Source organism: Falco biarmicus, chromosome 5, assembly GCF_023638135.1.
Source record: "Falco biarmicus isolate bFalBia1 chromosome 5, bFalBia1.pri, whole genome shotgun sequence".
NCBI classification, from domain to species: Eukaryota; Metazoa; Chordata; class Aves; order Falconiformes; family Falconidae; genus Falco; species Falco biarmicus.
The window spans coordinates 77,836,962-77,862,145 of NC_079292.1; the positions used below are offsets into that span (position 1 = coordinate 77,836,962).

General features: G+C 43.9%; 1 protein-coding gene and 1 long non-coding RNA gene across 7 annotated transcripts in view; one reads left to right on the plus strand and one right to left on the minus strand.

Moving 5' to 3' along the window:
* Positions 1-5,688: 5,688 nt before the first annotated feature.
* LOC130149788 (uncharacterized) lies at positions 5,689-24,469 on the minus strand. 2 transcript variants are annotated; one of them, XR_008822011.1, is made up of 3 exons: positions 23,672-24,469; positions 19,811-19,935; positions 5,689-9,510 (listed from the first exon to the last, which is right to left on the minus strand). It is a non-coding gene; the product is annotated as an uncharacterized LOC130149788 (long non-coding RNA). The 2 variants fall into 2 exon arrangements; XR_008822010.1 differs by lacking the exon at positions 5,689-9,510 and adding an exon at positions 11,091-12,821.
* Positions 23,100-25,184, plus strand: part of PRR5 (proline rich 5) — a 94,237-nt gene continuing 92,152 nt past the window's right edge. Inside the window, exon 1 of one of the 5 annotated variants that reach the window (XM_056339805.1) lies at positions 23,100-23,277. The gene's annotated coding sequence lies outside the window, so the exon portion shown is untranslated. The remainder of the gene's footprint in view (positions 23,278-25,184) is intronic. The other 4 variants (XM_056339808.1, XM_056339802.1, XM_056339809.1 and 1 more) reach the window with 4 other exon arrangements.

Consider the following 25,184-nt stretch of genomic DNA (forward strand, 5'->3'; position numbering starts at 1 on the left):
AGCAGAAAATTGAGATGAAAAGATAAAACATTCTTTAAAAAGTCTTTAGCCAATAATTTGCACATTAATGGTAATTAATTAATGGCATTAGTTCCTCCCAGCACCACCACCACCACTGCCTTGCGGGCATAATTTCGTTCTTTCCTCTGTAGAGGCATGACAAGGGGGGGCGAGGAGAATGAGGAGGCTCCAGCCCATCTCTGCATGGAGCCCCAGGGTGTGGGTCTCAGGTTAAGTAGATGAGTGTGGGGAGAAGCAAGCCTCCCTGGTGAATCTCAGCACTAGAATTAAGCTCTTCATCCCCTTTCACAGTGGTCAGGGAGGTAGATTATGGGTTGGCGGCAGATTCAGCTGGGGGAGATGTAAATCCACGCTGCAGCACTGTGTGGTCCTTCACCCGCAGCCCACTGGTGACAGTACCAGCAGTTTTGGGGTGAGAGGGATTGCTGGCCAAAAGTGAGCTTTGTTAGGTACAAAGAGATGCACAAGAGAGAGGAACTACCATACCCAGGGCCAGCCTGGAGTTAGAGCAGATGAAAGGGGCCATCAAGGCATTCCCACAGGGATGTACCAAGGACATGGGTTGTCATGCTGCAGTAGGAAATCAGCTGTGACAGGGAACACAGTGATTCATGCTCTAAATGTAAATGCTTCATCCATGTTTTGGACAGTGCTGTACTCCCTGGGTAATCCTGGTAACAAAGGTAGGTTTGGATCTGAAACAGGGCACAAGCCCCAAGGCAAGGGGACTGATGCACCTCACCCAACGGAGAGTTGTGCTAGAACTGGAGTACGTGTCCACTGGGCACCATGAGCTGGTCCAGCTGGTCCTGTGCTCCATATCCAGCAGCAACCACTTTGCAGCACTTCAGGCAAAAAGGAAAAGTACCTAGAGCTAGTTACTTTGGAATTTAATGTCAGCACATAGGGAATGTTTCCAATTTCACCTTCTCTCTGTGATAACCACGACTCCATTGCTGAGCACTACCAATCATTTCTAAAACATACAAGCACAGCTGTGTGCAGATCTCTGGGTGGTAGGATAGACAGAAGCATGAACACTCCTCAGCAGAAGCCAAATAAAAAAAAAAGTGCTGTCCTTTCCCTGTACCCAAAACCAAGCAGGGCTCTGGTTGGAGAAAGAAAGTTCTGCAAAGCTTTTATGGTTTTACTGCTCTTGAGAGGATTTCTCTCAGGGCCCTAAGGGCAGTAATAGACCTTAATGACCCCAACCAGCCTCACCTGGGGCCTCCACACACACCCACGAGCTCTATTTAAGCTCAGCCCTGAAACATTTGCTCCTACCTAAACTAAGTTGGAGAGGTGCTAGTTCATGGCTGCTGCTGCAGCCCCCTTGAGCTGGACCTCAACCCTTGGACTGGCTTGACCTGGGACCTGCCTTGTTGCTGTGGCTCTGCAGCTGGTGACCCCCCTCCTGGGAGGGATGGACTAGCAGGATAAGAGTGAGCAGCACAGGATAAACAGCTTGCACCACCAGACCAGTGGTATCTTGGATTAGGTCTTGATACCAAGTGATACTTTCACCCAAACTGTAATGCAGTTCCCGCAGGCAGGGCTGGGAAAGGCAACACCTTGCTCACAGCAGCCATTTCCCCAGGAGAGAGCTCTGGGATGCTTACCGCTGCGTTTGAGGAGCGAGGTGTGTGTCAGCCTGTCTGATCTCCTTGGGGGCATGGGGGTTAGGACTGGCTCTGGAACAAAATAATGAAATCATTGGAACTAGTTTGTTTAGCTTAACTTCTCTGGACAGCGCTTGAGTCAGTGTTGTATTAGTGATGCTTTAAAACTTGATCTGTAGCTGTTGCCTCTAATGAAGTGCTAGCAAAAAGTTTGCATGTGTGTAGTAAGAGAACAGCTTAGAAAGCTTACTCTACAATTGGCTTTCCTTCAGGGGAGGTATTTCAACAGTGACTGTGGGAAGTTTTCAAACAATTTATCTAGAAAAGAATGGTCAAAGGTGTTAAGAGTGGTTAGGGTCTAGGCAGCTCATGGGCAATAAAGTAAATGCAAACTGGGTGAACAGCTCCTACTTACCTCTGCTAAACCCTCCAGCTGCTAGTACTGTGGCATAACCAGCCTGCATTCCCTTTCTGCAACTGTTTCCTACCTTTGTATAGGGAAAGGAGTTGGAGAATCAGTCTACACGATGCTCCTGATGCTTATGCAGAGTTGATATGTCATGTGAGCTCCAACAGCTCCTGTAAATATTAACTCATGGACAGATGAGAGTTCAGACCATCCTACGTTTTCTATCATTTTAGAAAAAAGAAGGGGTGAACACTTGAGTGATGGATTTGTCAGGTGTTCTCACTGTTACAGCTACATCTTGCTCCCTTCCCACACCTATTTCTGCTCCAGCCAGCTCTGCTGGGTATTGCTGCCTAACTCTTATATGGGTGACTCAGAAGAACTCATTCTGGTTGGGTATTTCACTGTGTAATTATAGGGTACCAAAGTTGTTGTTAATGTTGGTGCAATGCAAAGATATTATCTTCATTCTCCATATGTTCTGTCAGAACAAATGTTATTGCTACAAATGACATTTCTGTACCAAGTCATACAAACGTAGCTGTTTTCTCCTGCCACTGCTGTTCATTTTTACCTTCCAAATAACTGTTTACACTTCAGAAGACGAAGTGGATCCATCTGTGTTTTGCAAGTAACAGGGCCACGTGTCTGGTATAGGTCAGCTGTAGACATTATGTGAAACCATGGGAGTCAAGAAAAGCAGTTAAAACAGCAGCCACCGCACTGTCTTAATGATGACAGACATCAGATTTGATGTTTAGCCAAATGCTTGTTCCAGACATTTTTGGAAGGAAGTGCCAATGTCTGTTCAACGTCCTCAGAAAGGGAGAATGCTCCATCCAGCCGAATCCTGGGAACACTTGATTACTTGCTGTAAGTATGAGTAAAGAGGGTGCTGAAGGAGGCAAGTGTAATGCTGTGCTGAAATGAGCGAAAGGGTGAGGCAGAACCACTGCTTTGACATTCGTGCTGGGTTGCAGGACTCTGAATTTGGCACCAACAAAGTACAGATTTTCTTCTCTCCTCTAGACAGAGGCCTGCTTTCATCCAGTAGAGCTATAACTGAAATATTTTACCTCCTGAACTTTTCCATTCCTTGCTTTCTCCACTGTGTTGAGTCAAGTTGCTCATCACTTACAGTGCAGTCATGATTCAAGTGTTACATTTCATTTGGGTTTTGTCTTGGAGGCCTTATGGAGTCTATGGCAAAACTTTCAGTTCTAGTATCTTTGCTCTTTGCTTGTGAACAGAGGTGGATAAGTGGTTTTTAGCCCACTGTTCCTTTACACAGTAGGAAGTAACAGTCACAATTTCAACAGAGGGCTACATCCCACCAGCCAACTCTAAAACTTTCACCCACAGCCTGATCATCTTCACAGAGCACCCAGAAATGTGGTAAAAATGAGAATTTGAAGTCTTTCAGGTATCTATCACTAGTCAAAATGCAATGCATCAGGTTTACCCTTGGAGCATTTTGTATATAGTCTACAGACTTTTCATATTGCCGTGGTGGTTCTAGCAGTGCTGGTACTCACAGCCAACTCCTTTTCATGGGTACAGATGCAGGAAAGATGTGTCAGTGATAATCTGCTGTAGTTGATGCAATCACAGCTATACTGACATGCTACTCATACCTTACTATGTCCTGTGAATACTTTCCTTATGATGTAGTACCATCATTCTGTGGGATGCAGGCAGACCACCCATTCAAAAATCATCTGAATTTCAGCCAGAGCAGTAAAACAGAATTACTCATGGATGTTTGTCACTAGACTTGCCTTTGTTCACTCTTTTTTGGAAGAAAAGTGGATAGTCTCTTTGCCGCCTTTAGTGCTTTAACTCTGGGCAACTGGAAATCTTCCAGAGCAAATCAACAATGATTCGTGCAAAGTGAATTAATGCAAGTCACAGACTACATATATTCTATGCGATTATCAGATGCATATGGGTGTCTATTGTTAGCTGCCTTTGTGCTTATATAGGAATTTCCAGACTGTTCTGATGTGGCAATAATGAACTGTTAGAAAAAATCAGTCTAAAAAAAAAAAAAAAAGGGCATTTCTAGAAAGGTTTTTTTTAAAAAAGGAAAAATATTTAACTGCATATATTGCATGCAAGTCACTCAGGAAACAGATGTAGAGATTCACTTTTATTGTATCTCTTCTGAAATGCACTAGACACGTAATTCTATATTTCAGTTTGTAGACGAAAAATAAAGGAATTTATTGTCAATAATAGGGATTTCTTATAACTGTTATTTCTGTGACCCAAAACAGGGTATTTAATATTTTTTTTTTATTTTAATTCATGGTCTTTACTGATGTATTTCCTAGGTGTTCTGCAGCCCAGAGTAGCAGATTGCAGACTACAGTTTAACAAAAAAAAATCCTTCAGAGTATGTGTATCGGTAAGTATATGCATAAGGGTACCCCTGTTCACCATGGGCCCTGCCAAATCAAGGTCTCCAGTTCATACAACTTTTGTGCCTTTGGCATACTGCATGATTGATGCTATTCCTCGGCAGTTAAGTTTTATTGTGCAATATAATAGGGAATTTATTTCATCTTTTTCATCAATTTCATAGTGCATTTTGGCTCCTCTCTTTTAAAAGGTTGGCATTTTACATTGCAGATCCACACCTGTCTCTGAGTTATGGCCTCAACAATTTACCTGCAATTATTTCTTTTTTTGTATTTCTTTATGATTACAATTGTTATTCCAGTCTAGTTTACTTATTGCTTTAATTCCATGCTCATCGTTTAGGTTTTGTTGAAAGCTAATAACATGATCATTGCTCTGTTGTAAATAGACAAGACATATTAGCTATCTTAAAGAGTTTATAATTGAAAACAGATTGATGACCAGAGTTAATGCTTTGCATTCCAAAGCAATCCTTCCTAGGTTTGTTTTTTCTGCTGACTTCCAAATGTTTCACAAACTAATTTCAATTTAGAGCGCTGGCTCTGTGGTTCATAACTACTCACCAAGCAAATTCTGTAGCTTACATTGCCAGCTTGGTCTTTGTTGGTTGTTGATCCTAAGATTTGTACCTGGGATTTATGTTGCTGCTTCCAGGGAATGGAAGTGATATGGTACCTGGGCCACATAATTTCCATTCTCCCCTCATATCCCGGATATCTGAGGGTGTGACTTCATGCACACCCTCTGATTTATGATGTGCTGATGAACGGGCAGCCTTGTCTTCATCAGCCTCTCTGCATTGAATATGGTGGTTAACAGTCTTACTGGCAGGAGATCACCTCACTCATCTCAAAGACAAGTTTATTTTCCTGGTTCTGCAAACTGATCTGATTCAACCCATGTCTGAAAAATGTGTATTTGATGCAATGAAAATAGAGGGAGGGTACAGCCAGGAGAGGAGAGACCAGCACCTGCGGTTAAAAAAGGTTAGGAATAATGTAAGTGGGATTTAGTGGTATAGTTAAATATTATTCACATTATTTCTAGATTTAAAGGCAATTGCTCTGAGTTACTCCTAAATCATTCAATAGGAGACTAAGAAGTGGAAAAAGAGTTAATAAGAAGTGACAAATGTAATTCATTATTTACTTACTTGTAATGGTGGTTTCCAGAATGCATTCTAAAGTCCAAGCTACAAATAGACAAAAAAGGAAAGGTTCTATAAGCGTTTGCCTTTAATTTTTGGAGTGCTCATTGTTTGAAAGATATGTTTTATACAGAACATCACCCCAAACAGGGAACAGAAGACTTTCTTCATTTTGTAGAAAACAATCCTGTCCTTTGCAATTCTTGAAGGTTTTGTATCAACAGTGTTTTTGTTGCTGTTATAATCTAGACTTGATCCAGACTCATATCTAGGATAGTTCATATCCTAAACTTGCCTCTCTTCAGATAAGTAGGTATAACCTCAGGTCATCTGAGTATTCTTGAGGGATGAACAAGTCAACCTTGCAAGCAGATCAAAGTCAGCATTCCCATTCATGATTATATTTCTTCTTTGCTTTCCTTGGTTTGTTTTTGTTTGCGGGTTTTTTCCTAATCAAATGGCAAACAGCTCAGATGAAGAATGAATTGACTTAAAAGAGTTTGGAGGAGCCCTGCATGAAGTGATGTGATGCTGGTCATCTAAAAATGTATCATGTTCCTTTCATCTGCAAAGAAGCCTGTTGTAAAGAGGGCTGCCTCGGAGAGAATTCCTGTCAATACAGGAAAAAGCAAAAAGCTGGCCCATGTAAAGAACTAGTAAGTGTAGCAAAGATTTAGGAATGTCACTTGCCATATGTGCATGCCAAGTAAAGAAATGCAGCAAAGTGTTTCTGCCTTGTTAGCTATGGGGGTTTTTTTAGGACAAATACCTTTATTGGCCTCTCTTCTGGTGCATTTGTGTTTTCAATCATGTAAAAAAATTTTTTAGAAAATTATTTATGAAGCCCATTGCCCCCACAGATTGTCTCCTTCCTTAGCAGAAACAAATGCAGGCAACTATGGAGCAAACGGTGATTATTTTACTGGAATATCATTAGAATTTTCACTCTGGTGGTTTCAGGTCTTGTGGCCAAGCAAAATAGCCCAAGTTTTTGGAGCAAGAGAATGGATCAAAAGGCCTCCCTTTTTTGCAAGTTCACAGCTACTAATCTATAGTTTCTCCAAAGTATTTTTTTTCAGTTTGTGAAAAGCATGCTATCCTCAGACTAGCAGAAGGAAAAAACCTTGCAAACCTATCCTGTGCATTCATTGCAATACTTTGAGGCCAAAAAGATGTAAAGATTAGACACGTGTTATGAATCCCAGCCAGAAATCTGTCTTCATCTTGTGCCCAAAATTCCCTGGAGAGCTAAAGATGTTGCTTCTTGGTGACGTTAGGCTCTTGTTTGCCCAAACGATATTTCTGAATGAGCCTGACCCTCCCTGTACTGTTAACCAGGCAAGGGTCCATGCCTGCCCTGGTCACCCCCTTCCCTCCCAGTTCTTCCCATTCATTTTACTGACATTCTTTCTGTGTTTTCTCTTTTTTCCCCTCTCTGTTACTGTTCTATTTTTTGCATGTGTGTTTGTGTGGCGCCTATGTAGCTTTCTTCTGCTGTAAACCTAATTAAATCTAATTGCACTGCCTGGGTAGTTTCTGCAGAGCTTTGTCTGCAACATCTCATTTGGTTTAACTCAAATGTTAACCAGATACACGTGTCTTCCTGAAATCGTGTCAAATGAGACCGAGCCTAGGCCATGTGAAGCAAGTGTGGTTCCAGCATGTTTGGCTTCATAGTGGCTAATGAGAAATAAAATAGAACACCATAGCTACTCTCTCTTCAATCTCCCATTTGCCTGGAGTCGTAAATGCAAGCAAATAGTTTGCAAATTTTGTATTTTTATTGTGTTGGGTTTTTTTAATGTGTAGGGACTCCTGTAGGCTCCTGAAGGGAGCAGGGAGGGTAAGATGAAGATAGGAAAAAGCCCTTCAGAGTTTGAGGTGAGCGTTAAGGGAGTGCAAGTGCTGGAGCAAGGTGAGAGCTCAGTTAATGCTGCAGGACACGGAGCAAGCTCCAGGAGAGCTGCACCCCTCAGTGCACCATTTTACTCTCCAAAAGGGGAAAGGCTGTCGTTTATCAAGTGAGCAGTTTTCACCACCCATCTGGGGCTTGGACAAAGCCTGGTGGGACTGAAGAACTTACTAGAATCTCTAGTAGCAACATAAATCTTTGAACTATGTTTATACTTTTTATGCTAAGGTATAGTGAGTAATTTAAACTAGTATGATGTTCTTGCTTGTGTGTTTCACAGGGGCAAGAAGCAAAGTCTGCAGTAGGTATTACGATGTTAATCCAATGATCTAGCTGATGGGAGCAAGGGGTGGTGTGTGTAATAGGTTTATGTTCAGATTGCTACAATGTCCACCACTACAAAGAAGAAAAGGCCTTAAATGTTTGCGCTCCTTTTTCCCCCTCAAATTAATTACGTGAATTAACAATAAAAAGTTTGTGTTAAGAGGCAATAAATTGAATGAAATAAAAATTTCCCTGAGTTGAGACTGCTGCCTGTGACCTTGCTGAAGGACCAGGAATACTCAGCTGAAAAGGAAGAACAATCAAAAGTTCACAAGAAAAGCTTTGAGTAGGAGGCCCTGGCTCTCCAGGGCCCTGGGTCCAAACTAAAGAACACATGAGAGAGCAAAGATGTTGAGGCGAGGATGTTTACTGGGCTTTTTACTTTGCCTAGATTGTGTATTTCTTGTATTCCTTGGCTAGAGTCAAGAAATGCAGTAGTCTTGTGAGATTCACATGACATTTCTGTGTATGTGCCTATGTGACTGCATGCATATGTTTACACCTATAACACATCCAAAAGTTAATTGTAAGCCAAACGAATTGCATCTCAATTATGTGTTTAGATCACTACAGAGCCAGGACCTGGGAGGTGACATCAGTGTAGTAGTTCCCTAATTGGTGTGATACCTCAAAAAAAAAAAAAAAAAAGATGTTTGTCTAGCTCTAAACTTTTTTTATCTTCCAATCAATGCACCTTGTAGTACTATTTGCTGTTAGTTTAATTATCCATTTAGTATCACAAGTCTTTTCTGTATGGAGCTTGTTAAGAGATCATTATCAGGTCTCCTCAAGTGTTTATCTTGGGTAATGGAACGAAGGCAGGCTTTCTAGTCCTGAGGTCATCCATCTTACCCTTATACCTTCTTTTTGTGGGTTTGTTTTTTTTTTTTTTAAATATGGACAACAGCAGATAATCTGCTGCCTCGTAATTGGGAAAGAAAAAAGTCCAGAGACAGTAGATGATCTTTGAACATCTTCATTTTTTGCCATTGAATGTCTTTTCCTTTCACACAGGAGTCTAGATATTTGGGTAATACTAGACTTAGGCTAGATATATGCATGGCTCTTAGATTTACTTGTGTTTCTTGATAAAATGCAGATATATTTTCCTAAGAACATTTTAAAAAGTGGGTAGGCTCTTCCACCAAGATCCGGGACATGTCTATTTAATGCCTTAAAAGATCCTGATCCTTCACAGAATTTGAGTTGAATGTTTTTGGGAAACACTAATCAAATCAGCTGCTTTTGGCATTAAACCTCAGTGGTCTGAACCATCCCTTCCCCCCACCAGGAAACATAGCCTCTGTTATTCACTAGCTACGTAAGCAGCATCAGCATTACTCCCAATGCAAAAGAAGCTTAAGTTAAATGCCTCAAGAAACTGGTGTGAATTTTCCCATCTGAATACATATACAGGGTGCAGTGCTCTGTAAAGTTACTCTTATGTCCTTGTGGAGTCCCACTAAAGTCAGTGGTTCTGTATTTACAGACTCTTTGAAGTATCAGGTCCTCAGCTTCGGTTGTTAAAATACATATACTTCACTGCAGCTTAGGCTGAAGCAAGGCTGGTATCTTTTATATGTGCACAATGATGCAGCTAGACTCCAGTCTTCTGAATTCTTCTACGTTTACACATTTCTCTGTTTGTCGATACGACCTACAACAGAAACCACTGAAGTGACTGCAGAGCATGAAAATATTTCAGAAATATGTTGGAAAATACATTTCTATCATAAAACTTTAACACATTGTGGTGTGTATTTGGGGGGAAAAAAAAGATATTGTGATTTAAGGCCTATCCCACTTAAGTCAAATTACTGGGGAAAAGAAGAAAGGAATTGAGAATGCAGGATTAAAATTGGATTTTCTGGAGCTTTTCCGAGCTGGAATGTGTATCAGCAATGTGATACCTGGAGCACAAATTGCTATGATCTTCCTTGTTGAAGGAGATGAGCTTCATCCAAAGTATCTTTCATGAATGTCACAAAAGTTGCATTTACTATTCTGGTGTATTGTCATGAATGTGTTTTAAATGCAAAAATTATATTTGATGTCTCTACTTTCTCTGCAGATTCACTGTAGTGGGAGTAGGATCAGGCTTTCGTTAGATATTTTGCTCCGCACTCTGTCTATCTGTCTGCACCTCCCTCTCTCGCGCTCCCTTTAATCTTTCTGAGCAATTTTCTCTCTTCCTGCAGGGGTGATTGAAATGATCCTTTGAAGCAACGAGCTTTGACATTTGGAGGAAAAAAAAATCAAAAATGAAAGAATGGCCTAATTAAGCAAAACATCAGTTAAAGCTCAAGCAAAAATATAAGATTCTGATCGGTTCTTTCATGTACGCTTGAAAACTGCACTGCCTTAGCAGAGGGGCTCGTACAGGGTGCTTGCAGGAATCCAGGTTATGGAGTGGACGCACCCATGAGTGATATCAGATTGTATGTAGGAAAATTAAATATTCACCACCTTCACATAATGCATACTGTGACCTCCTGCCCAAGCAGTTCAGGAAAAGAGAAAACTTTTGTTTACACTGGGGCTATTAAACACTGTTCCAGAAGTGGAAAAGGTGCTCAAAAGGGTGTGTGTAATTCTCCACTGCTGGTTTCACTAAGAACTGCCCTCTGGGTCCAGGCACTTGCACATGTGTGTGCTTAATCATACTTGTGTGGTTTATCAAATATATGGCAAGATTAAGAAAAAGATCTCTTCAAGGCCATGGTCTTTTGTTCTTCCACAGTGTTGTCCCCACCATAGGTGTATGGCAGGCTGAGGAAGCTCTAAAGTACAAGCTTCACCTTGTTATCCACACCCATGTCTTATGGCCACCTGAAGTAAAAAGCTGAATTTGGATGTTGTGAGAGCTGAGGCCGGCACTTCTGCACACAAAACGCCCATAGCTCCTTGTTTCAGCTGTAACTGCTACTGTTAAGAGAGTGATTACTTTTGTTGTGGAAATGACACCCATGATACAATGAGATGCTCAGAGCTGAACCTCAGAGGCTCTCTGCAAGGCAGCGCTGGGGAGGATGTCGGGGGCCAGCGAGTTCACAGAATCCACATCATAACAGTAGCGAGATACAGCTTAAAAATGAATAATTGTGGCATGCCCACACACCACCCTTTGAAAAGCTGTTTAAGTGGAATGATATAAATTGTTTCCATTGTTTTACTCACTTATCTTTTTTGCTGAGTGAGGAATAATTTTCTGCAGTGAGGTTGTGCACTGCGGAGTGTTTTTCTGAAGCTTTCTCAACTCATTCAGTGGTGTTGGGTGAAAATGCTGGAGGAGCAAGATGGGTGGAACTCACAAAAGCCCCTGGTTTCAGCCTCCCTGAGTTTTGGGTGTGCCCTGTTCCTGGCATGGATGGTTTTCTTGTAGTCATCAGGGGGTTTTTTTGCTCTGGGCTTGCAGACAGTTGCATGCGTCCTTAAAAAGTACTACCACAAGCTCTCCCATTGGAAAGCTGCAAAATGGATGAAATGGGCACAGAGGCAGGAGCAAGTTCACAGTGTTTTGGCAGGATTGGGACTTTATTGCCTGCATTAATAGCATGCTGGTGCAGGAGAAATAAATTTTGAGAGCCAGTTGTACGTGGGGGTGGTACTATGGTAGTTTTTCCTGCAAGAATCCCAGTCTTTATCTTGCAGTGGCCGTTTGTCACCAAATGCTGTCCTAGGGGACTGGGCACCTTTAGCCTGGCTGCTTCAGGTGGTTCTTTCCAGATTTTGCTGACCTTGTCTGGCTTACAGCATGGCTATAATGCTCTCTTCACATGGACTGCAGAAGGAGCCTGCGTTAGGGGGGCAGTCCGTGCATGTGTGCTAACAGGGTTTTTTTTGTCTTGCTCTTTCAAGGGCACCTTGCAGAAGTCTCACTGCTGGGGCTGAGCAAGAACCTCTTGCCTTGGCTAACAAGAACTGCCTATGAACAGGATTCACTGACAGACAGGGGTGCTTTTCTGGGGACAACAGACTGGAGAATTCCTGACCACTCTGGTTCAGTCTTAGTTTCAAGATGAGACAACATTGCACATACGTGTATGTGGAACAGCTTCCATCTACTTTGCATTTATTGTGGTGGTGCTCCAGAGATCTTCACACTGTATTTAAAAGTTGGGAAAGATGTGGCTGCCTGGGTGGAAGTTACTTCCTCATGTGCAAGTGCAGCATAGGTTAAAACAAATAAAGTGCATTTTGAAAAAAATGGGCTCTGCAGGAGTAAAATCTTGAACTGTTGGCAGAACAAAGAAGAGCTTGTTCTCTTTACTCCTTCAGTCATCAGGCTCTTATTGATAATTATTTTGGCATGCATAACACACAGTGATTGACTGTACATTTATGCAACTGCTTGAAAAAAAATAGCATTATGCTGGTGTTTGGTTCTGCAGGCATTTCTGATGCCCAGTGTAACAGAAAGTAAGAGTAATAGAGTAAGTCTTGTGTTCCTTTACTTTGAAATACATGTATTTTAGTTTTATATCACTCTCCCAGGACACTTACTGGCAGCAGATATGGCAATACCATTTTAAAGTTGACTCCTTTGATAGCTTCAATCAGATCTGACAAGGTGTCTGTTCCCAACATATATTTGTTGGGGTTTCTTGGCTAAAGCATCTTCCCAATCTTTTGACAAATTCAGTGTCTCAACACTGTGAATCTCACACCCACCACCCCCAAAATACTGTCAGAGCAAGCAGCTTTCTTTAGAAATGTCCTCTTTCCAAGTTTTGCATGATGAAAGTTCCTCTTCAGATTTACGAAGTCTAGCTGGTGGGAGGATCTGATGACGTCTTTTCTTTTTATCTTCATCTGCAGCATATTAGTTTTTCCTATCCTGCAGACTTGATGGCTGATCCCTCAGTGCACGCACCCCTCCAGCCTGCCTGTGTGTACTGATGAGGCTGGAAAGCGAGGCTAGCTGTGCCCGTCCTGTGAGCAGGATCTTGTGCATCGGCACCTGCATCACTACCACAAGCAAAGGCCAGAGAGTCAAGTCATGTCACCAGATCACCCAGCACAGTGCAGATAGTTTTTTAATTAATGTTAGTATTAATCATTTAATTGCCACCTGCTGACTGAAAGTGACGGCTACCTGTGACAGACTGTTTTGCTTGTTCTTGTTTGGTAGATTATCTCCCTGTAAGAAGAGAGCACCTGGGTAAAGAGGCCTCTGGAAGGAGAAGGGATGCTCCTTTTCTTAGGGAACAACTGAATCTGTCTGAGGGAGAGAGACATCCAGATTACGGGGTGGATCAGAGGAAGCAGCAGCACGGATTTAGCCACGCAGCCATTTGCAGCACAGCGGAAGACCGCTGAGAGAAGCAGTGAGCACACTTCGAGCTCTGTGCTGATGTAAGAGAGGACTTTTTGGAGAGCTGAGGGGACTCTGCAGGTAGTTGCAACCCATCAAAAAACCTCCAAAATATAGCCTGAAAGGATACAGTGTGCAGGGCAGATTTGTTTACAAGCCTCTTAAAACTGTTCTTCTGTCTTACCTAGTCCCTTGGCTGCTTCTGTTCTAAAATGTCATCAACAAGTTGGGGTTTTGAACTAATAAAGGTTGGCTTTTTCTAAATTTGAATGCCTTTTAGGTTGTCTTTGAGGAGCTCCCTGTGAAAGAAAAGGTCTTGACAGGTTTGCAACAAAGCTTGGGCTAGTTTGGGATCCCATCACACCATCTGGTGGTTTTCATAAAATGGGTTAGCAATCTGACCTGATCTGAATTGAATCACCATAGTAGTAAATGACACGTTGTCCTCATGTTACCAGACTTAACAGAAAATCCTGAGACTGAATCATCAGCTAACCATGAAGGTAAGGTGCTTTTCGATCCTCTATTCCTGGACTCTGATCTGAAGTGCAAGGTTGGGCTGCCTCTGCCTGAGTGGAGGGACTTCATCTTTGCAGAGCAGTGGACACTTCAGTTCTCCACATCAGGGTATTGTACATCTCTCACACCGAGAAACTGCCGCCCCAAAATGCGTCTTCAAGTCGTGTAGCGTTCTGGGGTAGGTTATGCTTACCTGCCCTGACCAGGGCAGAAGCACATCTTCCCCTACTTCTGTAGCTCTGCTGACTCCTAAAAGATTTGCCTCTGGGCTCCAGCCCCTCCGTCCTGCTCTCTGGGTTTAGACTTATCACCAGCCTTAAGCTTTGGCAAAGGCAGAGGAAAAATTCTTGGGGAGAAAGAAGCTCTTTTCTGCCCAGTATTCACAAATATGCTGGTGTATATTAAGTCCATATTGTCCATGTCAGAAAGGAACACAGCAAAAGGAAAATAGGTACCTCCCACAGGGAAAAAAGCATCATCGGTACGCAGCTGAACTTGAAAAATGTTATACAATATCATTCTGAATCTTTTCAGTGGGTTTGTAGCTGGTCTAACCAGTCTTCTACGTCACGGAATCTTGTCCTACGTATTATTCATTAAACAAAGGTATTTATTAGGGTAGAAACTGCAGCACGAAGCATAGATAACATCTCTAGTGCAGGGAAAAAAAGCTAACCGTTCTTTAGAACACACCTTGCTTTTGTGTGAATGGCAAGTAATGTTCCTTCACTGGCAGGGACAACCTATGCCTGAGTACACAGAGGATTTCCACTGTTGGAGCAGTTAGGAGCCAGTAAATGCCCTGCTGCTGCTTCCACCCACCTCATTCATCTGTGACTGTTGCTCTTGGTATGCTTTCCTACCTTGTTTTTCTGCCTTTCCATGCAGCAGGCTCCCTGCTGCTCCTGAGGGGCAGCCTTTGACACTGGTACCTTTCACTGTTGACTTTTTGTAGGCTCCTGAGCGTCTCTGATTTTAAGGGCTCCACCCAAAGGCACAAACTAAAAAGCCATCCTCCTGGCAAGTGGGCTTACATTTGGCACGTAGGAGGCTTTACAGTTACTTGGAAGGCTTTACAATTGCACAGCGAAAAGGAGATTGAAAACCCTGGTTTAGATGAAAACAGAAAGGATTATTAAACTTGTACCTGTGTATGTTTTGGCTGCCTGGTAATGGCTTTGGTATTGGAGCAAAGGCCTTCTTCAAAGGAATTTAATTACATAGGCAATGTTTACCATTCTGGTGGCATGCATGCCTTTCTTCCAGTTATTTGTACAGGTGGTTCATTTTTCTGTATTGATAAATGTTTTTCTCTTTTAAATTTTCTTGGGCTGTCTCTCTTCAAAGTATCAACAAGAAACACTCCTTAATGACTGTACATTGCTCCATGATCAAAGATATTTCTCTTTCACAGAGCTGTTCTTTGGAAATTTTTTGGAAGTGTCATGTTTTGACCAGGGAGTAGAGTTGCCCATGATAGAAAAGCTGTCCTTTAAGCAGGAATGCTATGTACCTACCTATCCACATGGATATGCCACTTGATATTGATTTAAAGAATCAGTCACCAATATTCAAGTGAGCGGAGGTTATCTTTATTTGGCAGCGCTGGGTGCATGGGGGATCGCTCCAACAAAGTCATGCTCTCCGAGGGGATTTTTCAGTCCCCTCTTTATACAAGCAACTCATACCTATTCATTAACTTTCCAGGAAATCGTTTACGTATTCATTACAATTTCAGGAACTCATTTACATATCTCACTAAACTAGTGACCATGATTTAAGTCCTTGTCTTTGCCACGTTGTATAAACAACAGGAACTTAGGACCAGATAGCCTTTTTAAAGATGACAAATCCAAGGACTTAGCAATTAGTACATCCGTCATGTTAGCAATAAGGGTCCTTGGATGTTTCCCAACTTTTAGATAAATGTAAGTACATCATCCTATAGATAAGTAGTACATCATTCATCATTCAATATCTATTTTGAAAAACATAAAAGTTGCAAACTTTGACTTTTGATTGAGTAGCAAACTAACTACTGATATTCCATGTTATGCAACTCCCAAAGTCTTCAGCCATTCTCCAAAAGAGATAGTGGTCATGAACAGCTGGAATTTTCTCCATCTACCTTTATTGCCCCTCCCCCCCAAAGTGAGCTGTATAAAGGTGTCTGTAACGATGCCTCGCTGCCTTATGTAGCCAGCAGGGGCCAGCAGCTGAAACTCCTGACCCACAAATATATAAGATTTGAATTAATTTGTATTTGTTATTGGAGAAAGGTCAGCTACAGGTGCTGCTGCAAACAAGCATTAGCCAAAGTATAAATGAGATGGAGCAGATCTAAACAGTCCTGGGCAGCCAGTCGTTATGCAAACAATATATCCGGATGCATTAAGAGAGTACAAATGTGGAGGTTTTCATTTGGAAACAGCAGTGGCTGTGCAAGGACAAATAGGATGTGCTGGTGGAGTCTTACAAAAATTTCGTGTCTTTTTATGGTTATCTTTTTGAAAGAACCGTTACAACACTGGGTATAAAGGAGCAAATATGTATGAATTATAACCTTACTACTTTTACTCCAGCATCAGATTTGTAATATTATTTATTAAAGTCATTTTGGTGTATGGATTTTAAAGAAGATGATACTATTCCCCACAGCATTACTAGTGTGCTGCTATTAATATTTAAAATCTGTTACACAGGACTACTGTGAGTTTGATCTTCAGGGTGTTAAAAACAGTACTTAAAAAAGAAAACACTCTCTTACAGAAGAGCCTTAGCAGGGTGATAAACAAATTGTTTAAAAAACGTATCAGAAATTACAAAGTGAAAAATACCAAAATGAAAATATTGTTGCCAAAACTTGAAATCACTGTGAATGATACATGTGGGTTCTTTAGCAAAATATTTCTCCTTAAAGTCTCTGTGTCATTTCACACTTGCTTCTGAGTGTCTCACTGTTCTGGGAAATTTTAATCATGATAATCATGTACCATTTCTTCTTTGACAAAGACCATTAGCACTTAACAAACTTTGAATGATATTATGAGGTGTAAGAATCACTTTTGCAGTCAGGAAAATACAGCGAGCACTGGCGTGGATTGTGGCAACCACTTAGTAGCAGGGCAAACATGCTACACAGTGGTTCCAATTTATTCATCTAAAATATGAGAAGGCATGGCCAGAGTAGTCCTATAACCTAGTTCCCTGGACCAGAGTGAGTTATTGATCCAGAAGGGCAAGAGTACGGCAGCAAGAAACTACCAGCATCATTCCTGACAGCACCTACAGCAGAGTGGTGCAGAAACAGTTTTTACTTCCCGCAACACTTCCCAAGATTTGAAATAGTTGTTGTTGTTGGAACTGTTCTGCTTTGAGGAATTCAGCAGATACTCTGCACGGCTGTAAAAGCCCCCAGTACCTGCGGGCAGGGGCAGTCCAGACCTATGTGGAGCAGGAGGGAGGTTTGAGAAATGAAGGGATGGAGGGAATGGTGGTGTCTGCAGCCCTGTTACATGGTAAGGGAGAGTAAGCCTCTCTACAGCCCTTGCCAACAGGGGTGAATAGGGTGAGAGGACAGCAATAGCTTCTTTGGTAAATTCCTATTGCTGGTGGATCTCATGGGCTAGGGATGGAGGTATTCCCATGATTCCTGTTATCACTGTGCAGTTCCCTGATGTCTAGCAGGAAGGTCACTGAGTAAGAGCCCAGTTTCTTTGCCCAGCTCATAGTGGAAAACTCACACCAAATAGTTCCAGAGACAAGACAGAGACGGGTCCTCTCTCAAGCAGCCAAAGTCACAGTTGTAGTTTTGCTTGTACAGAAGCTGCAGGAGACTCGCCTGCACATTCAACAGTTGAAATCAAAGCAGGAACGTGGGTCCCTGACATCCTGAACAAGCGTTTTCAGTCCTTAGGTGCATTATGTATTCTCAGGGCAGACTCACTGATTTGGATCAAAAGTTTCAGTCTGGATTTGAGACTCTCTTCCCAATCAAAGCTTCACTCCAAAATTACCCAAACCTGGTTAGTTTACAAGACAAGGTAAAAACAGGAGGAAAGATAGTCCCTCTTTCCCTTCTGTGGTTCATAGCCATCTCATATCTAGGATGGTGGGTTTGGGACTGTGGGCTCCTGCCAGACTTCACCGAAGTGTGTGTTTCACCAATTACAAGTGCAAAAAGAGCAGAGACCCCAGCTGGTATCTCTGCAGAGTACTGCAGTACTGCTACCAGTCATTGTGCTCAGGGCTGACTGCACTGAACTGCATCATCAAAGATTCTGGGGTTTGAAATGTCAGCTGAACTGCAGTTCCTTTTCCTTTTCTGCTGTCAAATTGAAACCTCTGGTTTATTTCATATATCCTCCAATGCTGGCCAAAACAACTCCGAAATCAAAAATCATTCTAATGTTCAAACCTGTTTGTTTATGCTGAATCCTTGGTGTCAGTCATCTACGGCTGTACTTAAATTTAACTTATGAGAACACTTGGAGATATCTTAAGGTTGGAAAGTTCCTGGGCCATGGAGAAGCAATACGAGATGGGATACAGGACATCTAAGACACATATCAGGGCTACCCTGCTGATTCGCTACATGCCCTTCAGCAGCTCATACCTTCTTGAACATCTATTTTGGTGTTAAGTACGCTTACATGTATTTTGGTGTTTTACCTATTGCAGCTATTTTGCAAAATAGGTGTCAGTGTCTCAAGCAGATGGTTTGAGAGAACTTAACATTAATTAATGTTAGGGAAGCATTTGGTATTCTTGGATAAAAGATGCTACAGAAAAATTTTCATCCCTTACATTGTAAATCAGATTCCACTCAGTCCCTAAATACTTGCTTTATCTAAGGCTGATAGCAAAAACCAACAAACTCATTTTAAAAAAAAAGTAAGATACAGTTGCCTGAGGACATCCTTAACCAGAGAAGATCTTTACTTTTCAGATGAAAGAGACATCTACAGCGAACAATTTCACTAGCCAAGAAACAACAAAGAAAAGACTTCCCATGCTAAATTAAATAGGTGATAATTACTCTGCGGCTAGGGAAGGGGTGTGGGAAGAGGTTGAGCCAAGCATCCTACTTCTGAGCCACTTCAGTTGTGAAGGAAGCTAAAGTCCTATGGCTTCATTAAGAATCAGAAGTTAGAGGTCTTTATCCCAGCTGTCCCATAGCTGAGAAAGTGTTTTAATCATCTACTTGCGCCTTGGTTGCCTAGGTGGGTTTTCCTTTTCTGCTGTCTGTGACTGTACCTCTGTACTACAAGCCCAATTTAAAATGTTGCAATTATGGTTCATCCTCGCTTCCCCGAGCTTCCCATCCTCAATTCCTCTGACAGCAATTCCTTGTGTAATCTGAGGAGGTGCAACAGCAGGGACATGTAAAACAAGCGTGCACACAAAACCCGTAACTGTGTGCAATAAAGTAAATCCGGCCTCGTATTAATTTTAACCAGCTGGTGAAAACTGAGCTTTCTCTGTGCTCTTACTTCATTGTTAGAAAAAGGACTGGTTGGCAAGGAACTGTTCTTCTAGATGGAGGGAAATTTCTGCCTCCAGTAATATCTGTGGAATGAAGTTGCCTGGAGTGGGCATGCTACAGCTTAACTGAGGACACTCGCTGGCAGTCACACTCTTTGACAGAGTGAGCTGGTAGTTTTCCACAGCCTTTACCCAGTATCAGGACATTAACCTTTTTCCATTAACTCATCCTTTCTGCAGCTCTCTGGTTTCCTGTGCAAATTTCCTTCCATCCACAACTTTGTTGTGCAGCTTTTACTTCAGGAGGCAAGAGGTTTGCCCTTGTTTTGATAATTGTGAACTGCTGAGGGCACCAAAAAAAAAAAAAGTGCTAACAGCTAATGCCCTGCATTTCCCAAAGCCCTACATATTCTTTCTGCTGCCATAGCTGAGACATCTAAAAAACGTGCCACTTCAGCGCACTCGGCACTAGGAAATGTTTGCTAAAAATTAACTTTACCGATCTCCTGTCTCTTTGGCAGCCTGAGAATATGAGCAGCACTCTCCAACACCACATGCATGACTATGTTTCTTGCAGAGCTTTTCTCAGAGCTTGGTAGCCTGGCTTAGCGCCGCTTATATAGATGCTCTCGCTGCTCACCTCAGTCTTTACTGCTGCCATTCAAGTTGCCCCGGTGATTAACACTGCTGGCGGTGGTAGCCCTGCTCCTCGCTGATATTCCAGTTGATTTTTGCCATCCAAGCCAGTCTCCTCAGTGACATCACCTATGGGAGAGAAAAGGAGCTCATAAACCTGGTGATCTAACATAAGAGCTGCTGCTGTGTCTATCCACATCTCAGGATATGTGTGTGTGATGCTGCTGCTCCCTTTGGTCACCTACTACAGGAAAACAAAGATGAAGATGAGATGGGAAGTTAGGCAAGGTCCTGTCAGTAGAACAGCCCCCAAGACCTGGCTCCTCCTGAGAAGCTTAGCACAGACCCTCTGCTAGACAAGCTCCCTCAGACAGAGGAACCTCACCTCCTACTCCGGCCATACAATCTTCTGCCTCCCGCAGCAGCCAACCGAGACAGTGCGTTTGCATGTGCAAGGCACCAGTTTGGCTTTTACTGTGGGAGTGTGCCCTGCCAGCTCCCTCTTGCAGTTTGCTAGCAAAGCCATCTTTGTGAGGAGGTGAAGAGCAGTGAGAGGATCATCCTGCACCACCACCCCGGCCAGCTGGCTCCATGTGCCTCCTGTTTTGCTGGAAGCATTTTCGGACAGGAATCTAAAACTGGCTCTGGGAAGGGAGGAACTGAAACACAGAGAATGGGGCTGAGCTGCTTTTTGGTTTGGCTTCTGCTGCTTTCCTGGGCATGCTTTGGTTGATCATTTCTGCTGAAGAAGGTTTGCTTTCTCTCTGGCTGTGTCCTTTAGGACAGGGGAAAAAAATTAACAATTAGTTCCTATGTAAAGATAACTGTACACCAGACTGTTTTGCTGCCTGGGCTGACTACAGTTACAACTTTCCTAATTGCTTCTTGATGTGGTTATATCTGTATTGAACTGATGGGGAGCAATAAAATCAGCTGACACTCTCTCTGAACTGTTGCTGTCTCCATGTTAGAACTGTTACCAGTGTAACTATGCTGTACTATACTCTGCCCATCATCTCTTGCACTTAAACTAGTAAAAAGTGTAAGTATACCGATTAGACCTTAGTAGGAAGAAGTTGCTAGTGATGTGGGGTCTTTTTCTGAAGCAACTGGATGCATTTGGCTGTTAGCAAAGGATCTGAGCGCATTTTGATGGATGTTACTTCATCTGGCACTGAGATTAATTTGAATCCTTTAATATTTTTTTCCTGTTGTGAAAACCAAGCATAATTAAATATTTCTCACACCAAGATGCCATATTGGGGGGTGGTATTTCACCTGCCCAGAGCAATCACAAATACTGTAAAATGAGGCTCTGCTCCCATAAGAGGTTCCTAATAGAAGGAAGTTTGTGCCTGTGCTAGTTTTGATAGAAGTCAGACGGGCTGTGGTGGGGTGCGGAGGGGTTGCTCGTTCGGTTGTAGCTGTGATTCTGGTAGTCATCATTAAAAATGATGTACCAATTCTCCCATTTTTATCTTGCTAGGGAGCATGTAGTTTTTAAAGTAAAGCTTTCAGAAAACTTCCAGAGAGAATGTAACCTGTATGGTTTTGCTGTGTTAAATAAAGAAATTAATGTATTCGAGGTTTCTGATGACAAATTTAGATACCAGTTCCTAACAAAACCCCATCATTTTATAGTGATTCTGTAACACTGATCAAAGACCCAACTCAGATTCCTTTGCACGTTAATTAGTTGTTTTAGTAATTCAGTTTAGATTTTCTAAAATGGAGACAACTTAAAAGAAAACAGACAGTAATAAAAATGTCTCTTTCAAGGGCTTTAGTTTGTCGTAGAAACCCGCCCTTTGAAAAAATGCCAGGTCTGGAGAAGAAACTGCTCCCCGATGCTCAGATTAACTCTTCTTTACATGCAGGGACAAGGGCTATCAGGGACATTCCTTTCATGCCTCCACCACAGGTTTAGAAGGACAAAGTTGTCCTCCTCCAGATTTCTGGGTCAGTTAAGCTGATGAGAAGTCACGGCTGCGTTCTGTGCAAGAGCATAGCTCTATGGGTTATTGGACTACTTAGTCATGAACCTGGTCGTTTTACCATTTAATCTCAAAAGACACCATGAACTCCAGAAGGTATAAATACCCAATGGCAACTCATGCACTGCTGCTGTTGCCTTTGCAGTCAGAAACTAAGCAACGGTGTGCTTTGTTAATTCCTTGTAAAGTGTAACAGTTTGCCCTGACCACTGCACAGGAGGACTTCTTTGTAGGATCCTTCCTTCTCCTCTATTAGATTCCTTCCTGTAGCGTTACCGTTGTTACCGTGCAAAGCCATTACAGCCTGAAGGCAGACTGGGTCAGATCAATACAGCAAGTCACAGATGCCCAGCTTCCACTGAAATGGGAAGAAAGCGAAGCATGAGCAGCCCCTTTGGGTATCAGAAGGCCACGTACTTTGAAGCCTACTGTGCCGTGGCGTTGTGGCATTAACACCCAAACACCGCCACCATTTGAGTCCGCTCCTTGGCACCGTCATTCCCACAGGCAGGACTGCTGCAGCAGGTAGGCAGCCGAAGCAGCGCGCTCGCCAGATACCCCGACCCAGCTACGATTGATGGGGCTGAAACTCGCGGTGGGATTGATTTGGATAAAACTTCCTTTGCTTTAAGTCCCCGCAGGGTGTACTTGAAATCCCCCAACCCTGATCAAAACTACCAACTACAGACCGAGCAAACCCACAAGTTTTGGTCGATGTGCAGGTCAGCCAGCCTTGCGCTGGCCCCGCACGGGATTCCGCGCTCCAGCGACACCCTCGTCCGGCCCCTCCGCACCGGCGGCTCCGTGCGCCCACGGCACACGGCGGGACGCTGCCCGGCGGGATCCCAGCTCCGCCGGCACCGGGGCGCCCGGAGCGGCACCAGCTCTGCTCGGGAAACGGCCCCTCCGCTCGCCGCCCGTGAGGGGCCCGTTGGCGCCGCCGCCTCAATCTACAGGGACGAGCCGCCGGTGCGCTGCCTGCGCTTCGCCTTTCTCCCCGCCGGCAGCCGCAGTCCGGCCGCTCGCTGGAGCGGAGAGGGGCCCCGGGGGCCGGCCCGCAGCTCCGCCGGCGCTCCGCTAAACGAGCCGCAGGCTGCACGGCCGAGCGCAGCGCCGAGCCATCCCAAAGCGGCCGCCGCTCACCTGCCGGGCGCGGGCACCGGGAGGGACCCTGCCCGCCGGGGGAAGGCGCTGCCGCCGGACGCGGCGCAGGGCGGGCGAGGGGTTTGAGGTCGTTTTCCCCCCCGGCTGCCCCCGCCGCTGCCCCTCCCGGCGGCGAGGCGCCCCCCCGCCCCCCGGCTCGCCCCGCCCCGCCCCGCCCCGCCGGCGCGGCTCCCGCGGCCGCGCATTGTGCTCCGCGCCGCTGCCCGCCCGGCGGTGCCAGCTCCGGCCCCTCTCGGCTGCGGGGGCCGCCGGACCCCCCCGGCACCGGGCCTCTGGCTCCCTCCCGCGCCGGCGCGGGCCGGGGTCGTGCACGGTGAGTGCGGGCCGGGGGGAGCCGGGCGCTGCCGCCGCCGGGTGGGTGCCCAGCCAGGGGCTCGCCCCGGCCGAGCGAGGGGAGCGGGTCTGTCCCCGTCCCCCCTCCCGGCGGCGGGCGCGGCGTCCGCGGGGGAGTGCGGGGCTGGGGCCTCGGGGGGCGGCTGCGGGGCCCCCTCCTGGCACCCGAGGGCCGTGCGGGTGGGAGGTGAGGGGCGATGCTGCGGGGGGGTCTGCGCAGCGGGAGGGGGGCGCCCGGCTTTGTTTATGGCTGCGAAGGGCGGTGAGGCGCTGCCCTCGCGGCCGTGTCGGCGGTCGCTGCTCGTCCCGCAGCCCGGGCGCGCAGGGCGTGCACACTGCGTGAATATTAAACGAGCGGCCGTGCAGACACTCACCTCCTTTTTCTACAGTCTGCAATAGCTTTCTCAGGTAACTGGAGTTGACTCTAAATGTGATTCCCGTGGGTTGACTGCTGTAAGCCTTATTCACGCAAGTAAGATCTTTATGCATGAGTAAGATTATTTTTTCGTTTCAGAATGATTTTGCATGTTTCCACCCTGAAGTGCATAACCTCTGATAGCTTTTGCAGAAGATGGGCTTGTCCGTTTCAATTTGTGTGTGTGCGTGCGTGTGCAGTCGCTGTTAATTTTGGCAGCTCGTAAGTAATCGTTGGTGAAGGTCCGGTGTCTTCGTTTTCTTCAAGAATACATGAAGTTGGATGCATGCCAGGGTTTTAATATTGTAGAAGCAACAAGAGAGACAGCCTTAGAAAAAGGATCGAGGAAATGATTTAGCTTTTCTAATGTTCATCGTTTCCAGCCAGTGTACTTTTAAGCATTTTGTTTTAAGTTGCAGAAGACAATCAGGTTTTGTGTTTACGGGCGTGCTGATTAATAGTGGAAATTAGTCATGGAAAGATAGGTCTTAGACTACATTTTAAAGCTTCATATAAAATAAATGCTTTTTGCTGCTTCTGTCTCACATGCTTATTAGCTTTTACAAAAAATTCAACTGTTAGGTGATGATTAGGCAGCTTTATTATGATTCAAATAAAATAAATAGTTCAATATATGCCAGATATAGAATAATGGACACACTTGGCATCTGGCACGGAGTTGGATGTAGAGCTGTGGTGCTGTCGAGCAAAACTGTTCTTCGTTCCTAACTTCCCCCCTAGCCAAGGCATAGCGTATCTAAAACTTAGTTCTGGGAGTCCGATGAGTACTGCATATAACTGTAGTTTCTCTATGGTAGACGATTAATACAGACTTACTGTGAAACATGTATTGACAGGGATTTCATATTTGTAATATACACCATTGACTGACTTAATGCTTCATCTTTCTTTTTCTCATTAATCATCTAATTAGGGGAAGACTCTGGAAGGAATATGGCATTAAGACACGTTCCCAGTGGATACACAGTAAAAAAGCCACTGCAAAGCAGACAGTGTAAGAGGAACTTCCAGAAGTACTCATCACCCAAGAGAGAGCCAGATTTTGAACACTTCTAGGCTTGTGTTTAGGCTCCAGAGTAAAATGCTAAAATTTTTTGGTCTTTCTTTTCAGTTCTCAAACTTGTGTATCCAGAGTTCTTTACGGGACCTTGAGGGAAATGTGTCTGTGTAAGCCGAGTTCTGAGTCTTCAGCACTGAAGAAAATCAAGCCCTGAGCATTTCAGAAAAATCTGATCCTTGGGTTACAGTCATACTTCCCCACATTTCCATTCTAGACACATTTAATTTTTATGACAGATAGAATTATAATTGTAAAATGTAGCCACAATAAAGCAAGTCAGTAAAATTACTTGAAGGTTTTGTTGGGGTTTTTTTGTGTTTTTTTTTTTTAAATGTAGAAGCCAGTGAGATTAATGAACAGCTCTCTAAATACAGATGATAAAATGCAAGAT